Source organism: Oncorhynchus kisutch, linkage group LG21 (genome assembly GCF_002021735.2).
Source record: "Oncorhynchus kisutch isolate 150728-3 linkage group LG21, Okis_V2, whole genome shotgun sequence".
NCBI classification, from domain to species: Eukaryota; Metazoa; Chordata; class Actinopteri; order Salmoniformes; family Salmonidae; genus Oncorhynchus; species Oncorhynchus kisutch.
Window position 1 is genome coordinate 19650280 of NC_034194.2, and position 8010 is coordinate 19658289.

General features: G+C 42.4%; 1 non-coding gene across 1 annotated transcript; it reads left to right on the top strand.

The window, feature by feature from the left end:
* Positions 1-332: 332 nt before the first annotated feature.
* LOC109866750 (uncharacterized) lies at positions 333-1455 on the top strand. Its single transcript, XR_004204651.1, has 2 exons — positions 333-734; positions 1037-1455. It is a non-coding gene; the product is annotated as an uncharacterized LOC109866750 (transcript).
* Positions 1456-8010: the final 6555 nt, after the last annotated feature.

Genomic DNA, 8010 nt, shown 5'->3' on the forward strand with positions numbered 1-8010 from the left:
CCTACTTTGCACTGCCCAGTGCCCATTTCAGATTTGTGCTGAGGTTATGTTTTGCCAATAGACTGAATCATTGACAGTTCGGATATTTTTCTGTTGACCCTCGTCTGTTAAACTGTCTCTTTTCATTATTTTGATTACAGATTGGTCTTGACTCCACACCTTGGTATGCCCCCACTTTTCAGGATAGATAAGAGCAGTTGACTGTTTTCAACAAGCAAATACAAATGTACAAGGAGCTTTGCCAGTGTGAGTTCATCGTGGATCCATATTGCTATGTGTACTAGACACGCCATTACATGAATGTTATCAGATTGTGGGCAAGTGCAATGAGCAGTGTCCTTGGCAGGGATAAGAACAGGCTTTGCATGGAATGTCTCACTGTAACTGGATATTACGGAGCGTTATTATTTGTAACCAGTATATTTCTCCTGACCGTTTCTTGTTGTGTAACCAAAGTTGAGGGCATTTCCTCTGTGACGCAGGAACATCCATTCCCAATCAGCTGCAAAGGTCACCATAGATACTCTGAAAGAACAGTGTGGGTGTATTAAAATCAGGATTGCATAAGAGGACTGCCTGACTGCTGAAGTGATGAATGTGTTTTTAGAAGGCCTTCTAAAAAACACTTGTGCTTCGATGCACAACTTTGCAGGGAAACCATCAGTGGCCGTGGAAGAAGTGCAGGCAGGGTACTTCTTCTCCTTCTCTCCAGCTGTCTCTGCAGGAATGAACAGGTGAGCGATAGTTGTTCATTAACCTGCAGTAATCCAGTAATCTCTCAGTACTGTATGTCCTCATTGTTATAGAAATCCCTTACATTTTCTAACCCCTTGATCTTTGAATATGCATACAAAGCTCTTGTTTCAAGTTTTAAAAAATGGTTAAAGGCTGCTTTCACTTTGCCAAATGCTGTGTGCATTTTCTGCAAAACATAAAACTCTGAAACGGCCATATGGTGTGATAAAACCAGACATGATTTTTGATAGTTCCCGTTGAGTCCCCTCATAATGACTGTGTTGTTACTGTGTTGTAACAGAGAGCCAAACCTGATTCCATTGGAACACCTGTGTCTGGAGACAGACTCTCTTGTCTTGGAAGCAGAAAAACATGTGGGTTATCATCATTTGGAGTGCAACATTATGGAAAGCAGCAACCTGGTTGTTTTGAATCGTTAAATGTATTATTTATCTCCCCTCTCCAGTACAGGAATGAACCTAAGAACACACTTCTTGTCTGTGAGTGCATTGCGCAAGTCAATGTACTCACACCTCAAATGGTTATTCATGCCAGCACAGAGAATGCCCTCCGATTGTTCCTTGGGTCACACACATCACACTAAATGTATAGGTCTAATTCTTGGCTTTTTGTAAATTAATTCATATTGTGTTCTCTCATGCTGTATCTCTGAAAATGAAATAGTGAAATAAAATGGAGACTGGTGTTTGTGCATGTTGATGGACCCTTGTATGTATAATTGAATTGCCATTTAATTCAGGTTCATAACAGATGGGCCTTTTGTTCCTCTGGTTCATAGGTTTATTTTTATTTAACCTTTATTTAACTAGGCAAGTCAGTGAAGAACACATTATTATTTACAATGACAGCCTACCCCGGCCAAATCCTAATGACGCTGGGCCAATTCAAATCAAATTTTATTGGTCACATACACGTGATTAGCAGATGTTATTGCGGGTGTAGCGAACTGCTTGTGCTTCTAGCTCTGACAGTGCAGTAATATCTAACAAATTACACAACATATACCCAATACACACAAATCTAAGTAGGAATGAATTAGGACTGTATACATGTATGGACGAGCGACGTCAGAGCGGAACAGATTAAGATACAGTAGAATAGTATAGAATAAGGTATATACATATGAGATGAGTAATGCAAGGTATGTAAACATTAAGTGACTAATATACCGTAGAAGTATAGACAACAGTATATACATTTGAAATGAGTAATGCCAGATATGTAAACATTATTAAAGTAACTAGTGTTCCATTCCTTAAAGTGGCCAGTGATTTCTAGTCTATGCCTATTATAGACAGCAGCCTCTAATGGGCTAGTGATGACTGTTTAATTTGTATTTATTCTTATTTTATTTAACTAGACAAGTCAGTTAAGAACAAATTCTTATTGACAATGACAGCCTACCCCGGCCAAACCCGGACAATGCTGGGCCAATTGTGAGCCCAATCACGGCCGGATCAGGGACTGCAGTGACGCCTCTTGCACTGAGATGCCGTGCCTTAGACCGCTGCGCCACTCTGGAGCCCAGTCTGATGTCCTTGAGATAGAAGCTGTTTTTCAGTCTCTCGGTCCCAGCTTTGATGCACCTGTACTGACCTCGCCTTCTGGATGACAGCGGGGGGAACAGGCAGTGGCTCGGGTGGTTGATGTCCTTGATGATCTTTTTGGCCTTCCTGTGACATTGGGTGCTGGAGGGTGGGTAGTTTGCCCCCGGTAATGCATTGGGCAGACCGCACCACCTTCTGGAGAGCCTTGCGGTTGCGGTCAGTGCAGTTGCTGTACCAGGTGGTGATACAGCCAGACAGGATGCTTTCAATTGTGCATCTGTAAAAGTTTGTGAGGGTTGATGAGGCTCTGTTGCACCTTCTTCACCACACTGTCTGTCTGTGTGGTCCATTTCAGTAATGTGTACGCCAAGGAACTTGAAGCTTTCCACCTTCTCCACTGCGGTCCCGTCAATGTAGATAGGGGGGTGCACCCTCTGCTGTTTCCTGAAGTCCACGATCATCTCCTTTGTTTTGTTGACGTTGAGTGAGAGGTTATATTCCTGGCACCACACTCCCAGAGCCCTCACCTCCTCCCTGTAGGCTGTCTCGTCATCGTTGGTAATTAAGCATCCTACTGTTGTGTCTTCTGCAAACTTGATGATTGAGTTGGAGGCGGGGAGTACAGGAGGGGGCTGAGCACGCATCCTTGTGGGGCCCCAGTGTTGAGGATCAGCGGAGTGGAGGTGATGTTTCCTACCGTCACCACCTGGAGGCGGCCCATCAGGAAGTCCAGGACCTAGTTGCACAGGGCGGGGTTCAGACCCAGGGCCATGAGCTTAATGATGTGCTTAGAGGGTACTATGGTGTTGAATGCTGAGCTATAGTCACTAAACAGCATTCTTACATATGGAATCCTCTTGTCCAGATGGGATCGGGCAGTGTGCAGAGTGATGGCGATTGCATCGTCTGTGGATCTATTGGGGCGGTAAGCAAATTGAAGTGGGTCTAGGGTGGCAGGTAAGGTAGAGGTGATATAATTCTTGGCCTATCTCTCAAAGCACTTCATGATGACAGAGGTGAGTGCTACAGGGCGATAGTCATTAAGTTCAGTCACCTTTGCCTTCTTGGGTACAGGAACAATGGTGGCCATCTTGAAGCATGTGGGGACAGCAGACTGGGATAGGGAGAGATTGAATATTCCCGTAAACACACCAGTCAGCTGTGCACCGCCCTATTGGACTCCCAATTACGGCCTAATGTGATTCAGCCTGGATTCTATTCAGGGACTGTAGTGACGCCGCTTGCACTGAGACGCAGTGCCTTAGACCGCTGCGCCACTCGGGCCAAGGTGGGTCTTTTGTTCCTCTGGTCATACCAGGTGGCCCTTGAAAAATATAAAAATGTCACTATCCATGAGTTGTTATTATTAGCCATCACATGGTTTCAATTTGAGCAGAATTTTAAAGACCACGTTCACGGTGGGAAAAACATGTCATAGCATAATCCAGAAATCCTGACAGTCAGCAGACACTAACATCAATGTCTATGGTCACACATAAAATCAGCAATCAATGGCTATGACGATGGCAAATGCTTACGTCTTTGCGCCTGGTATTTGGTGACATGTCCTGCTGTCCAAAACGGACCATTGCTCCGGAGTCTCTGCCCTGGAGTGACTTGAAGTCGCAGACGATTTGCAAATGACAGTCATAATGTATCTTCTCTGTTCATTCCCATAACCAAGCTTTCTAACACCACTGCAGCAGTGGTAATTTCAGCATGTAAATATTGGTGGGGCAAACTCAACATTTTTTTAGATGCATGCCAGCAAAGCCACTACACAACAAAACACACAAAAAAATGAATTGCTGTAACGGTGAAAAACGGTGCCCAAAAACTGTTAAGGCCTACAGTACAAAATGCTCTCCCGACAGTGGAGCTTTCCTTCAGTACCATGGAGTGACTCCTTACTATGGCTACACCTGGCCATCAGCAGAGCCTCGTCTGGCAGCGAAACAGTTCATTCAGCCTCATTTACTGCTTAAAAAAAAAATCATAGCTGATATGCCTGACTTGCAGAAACAAATTTGGTTTCTACTGACTAGTTGTGGATAAGTCGATAAGAATCACATTCTCCTTCAATAATAATGAACTCCAACATAGAGTTTTGACTTTTGCACCATACACAAACATTAGGACATTTATGTTGAGTAAATTCATAAAGTTTGTTCTTGTACCATTAACACTTAGCTCCAAGTATAGGCAAGTGCATGCAAACATGCTGCGACGAGGTAGGCCTATTCGTTCTGCACTTTCAAAATGGACACAGAAATCTGATAGATGTTGGTACAGAAGATTCAGCAAGATTTTGAGGCCTTAACTTTACTCTTCTTTAAGTCAGCACAGAGGAAGAGAGAGACGCAGATAGCCGACCATTTGAAATATTTTATCAGGCCTATGTGGTTTAAAAGGGACGGAAAATATGATCCACTTTTAAAGACAATATACCGACCCACAGACAGTGCATTGCACAAACAAAACAACCCTCGCTATATCAACTGGAATTACATGGGTCATATTACAGAACTTTTTGTTGAAAACATATATTTGAATGTGAAGAGACTGTCACATGGTAACAGACCCAACATTATATAGTATCCCCTCCTCATGAAGAAAATCACATGAGCTAATTATAACAAAGCAAGCAAAACAATTAAATCCTTCCAACACTGCCTAAATCTATCAATACAACACAGTACTAATGAGATAGGCCTATTGCTTATATTGGTCTATAACAATTGATATGTACAAACTATGCCATGAGGGAACAATGAGCGGATTAGAGGCAAGCCGTAATTTCGAGGAGCAAGTTAAGACGGACGTAGTCAATATAACTATTTGTTCAGGACTTTTGAAATGTACAGCGACAGAATTCAGAACATGGGTCACTCTTACAGTTTTATCCCTGTACACCAAGTCAGAACAATATATAATGGGGGCAAATGAGCAGACAATGAAAGCTTTTACTATTAGATGACATTTCTCTAAAATAGGCTATAGGCTACATGTGCACCACTTATTCAGAACAGTAGGCAAAGTTCTGAGGGGGAGAGGGACAAAATTATTAGGGTGAGACACATGGGCTACTAATAGTTTACTACACAACATACACTTAGTATTAATTTCCTAGCTACAGTATGCATATCTCCCTGGTATATTAAATCATGTATGTAGCAGCATACAATACATTTTTTGGATTGTGCTATGCTCACTTGAACAGGAAGGTGGCACGGCGGTCCTTCTTGTGGGCAAATTTTGTCATCAAAGTCTAGCATTCTGTCACGTTGGTCATAACGAGGAGATCAAGCCGCAGCGTGATAAGAATACATACTTATTTTTAATGAAGAATAAACACTGAACAAACTATACAAAACAACAAAACGTCCGTGAAGCTATGTGACACGAGAACTGACATGCAACTACACATAGACAATAACCCACAAAACCAACATGGAAAATGGCAACCTAAATAGGATCCCCAATCAGAGACAACGACAAACAGCTGCCTCAGATTGGGAACCAATTCAGGCCACCATAGACCTATATATACCTAGACAAACCAAAACCTCATAGATGTACAAAAAACCCTAGACAAGGAAACACCTAGAAAATACAAAAAACACCTAGACAATACAAAAACTAAACCAACCACCCTTGTCACACCCTGACCTAACCTAAATAAGAAAGAAAACAAAGATAACTAAGGTCAGGGCGTGACACATTCTCTGGATTCATGGTGCTTTCATGACATCTGGGAAATATGGAATAAAATCATGATGTCGGTGATCTTCAGGTTGGAGCTCTAGAAAGAGGCCTGATTTCCTGACTTGGAATTCTGAGTTGGATGACCATTCAAAACCTATTTTCCTAGTTCCCAGTTGTTTTGAACTCACTCAAGTCTGAGATTTCCCAATTCCGAGTTTCCAGTTGTTTTGAAAGCGGTAGAAGTCATGCTGGATTGACAGAATTCTCTGGCCCATGGTGTTGTGTGTGAATGTTTATCCTCTTAAGCGATAGATGTTTTAAATCCTTAAATCCAGACTTGGACCACACACCCTCTCCACCAAATAGCAGGCAGAGGAAGCAAAATAGTGATTGCTTTGCAACGCTTGCAGTTAGCCACTGATTCCTTCCAAACCACTCATTGTTGAAGTTGCGATTTCTGACATCTTGTGTAATGTTTATGTCCAATGTCCGGTGAGCACCGATACGTTTTATCTATAATTTCTCTTCATATAAAAAAGTTTATCAATGATTTTCCAGTAGATTGTTGACATAATTCATGATGATGACTGCTAGCTTGTTAGCTAAGATTTTGAAAGTATGATGTTGACATGATCAGTCCAATCAACACTATGGTAGATATAACGTGATTTCACATAATTGTATCTGTTGGTCAATGATCTTTATCTGTTGGACAATGAGCCTTCTTGGATGGGGACTTTGAATGTAAATCTATGGCAGCACCTAAGGGGGCTTGAATTGCTTAGCTTGCCCTGTAGATTCTGTGGTGACGTAGTGTCCCCATGAGTGATAGCACACTCAACCAATCACTGCGCAATTAGAGAAGATTACAAACACATATGCGTTGTATTTTCTGATGGCTGCCCCTCAACCACAAAAAGCACTGAGCTAGGCTGAAACACCTGCATTTTGGACCTGCCTTATTCAAGAAAGCAAAAAAGAGACCACGTTTGTATGCAGCTTTATTAACTCAATATACAGTGCATTCTGAAAGTATTCATACCCCTTGTCTTTTCCAAATGTTGTTACATTACAGTCTTATTCTGAAATGGATTACATTTTTTTATGGTTAATCAATCTACACACAATACCCCATAATTACAAAGCAAAAAACGTTTTACAAAATAAATACAAATAAAACAACTTAATTATTTACATAATTATTCAGACCCTTTGCTATGAGACTCGAAATTGAGCTCAGGTGCATCCTGTTTCCATTGATCATCCTTGAGATGTTTTTACAATTTGATTGCCATCTACCTTGGGTAAATTCAATTGATTGGACATGATTTGGAAAGGCACACACCTGTCTATGTAAGGTCCCACAGTTGACAGTGCATGTCAGAGCAAAAACCATGCCATGAGGTCGAAGGAATTGTCCGTAGAGCTCCGAGACAGGAACGTGTCGAGGCAAAGATTTGGGAAATGGTACCAAATCATTACTGCAGCAGTGAAAGTTCCAAAGAACACAGAGGCCTCTATCCTTCTTAAATGGAAGAAGTTTGGAACCACCAAGACTCGTCCTAGAGCTACCCGCCAGGCCAAACTGAGCAATCAGGGGACATAGGCCTTGGTCAGGGAGATGACCAAGAACCTGATGTTCAGTCTGACAGAGCTTCAGAGTTCCTCTGTGGAGATGGGAGAACCTTCCAGAAGGACAACCATCTCTGCAGCACTCCACCAATCAGGCCTTTATATTAGAGTGGCAGACGGAAGGTACTCCTCAGTAAAAGGCACATGGCAGCCCGCTTGGAGTTTGCTAAAAGGCACCTAAAGAACTCTCAGACAATGAGAAACAAGATTCTGTGGTCTGACGAAACCAAGATTTAACTCTTTGGCCTGAATGCCAAGCGTCACGTCTGGAGGAAACCTGGCACCATCCCTATGGTGAAGCATGGTGGTGGCATCATCATGTTGTGGGGATGTTTTTAAGCGGCAGGGACTGGGAGACTGGTCAGGATCG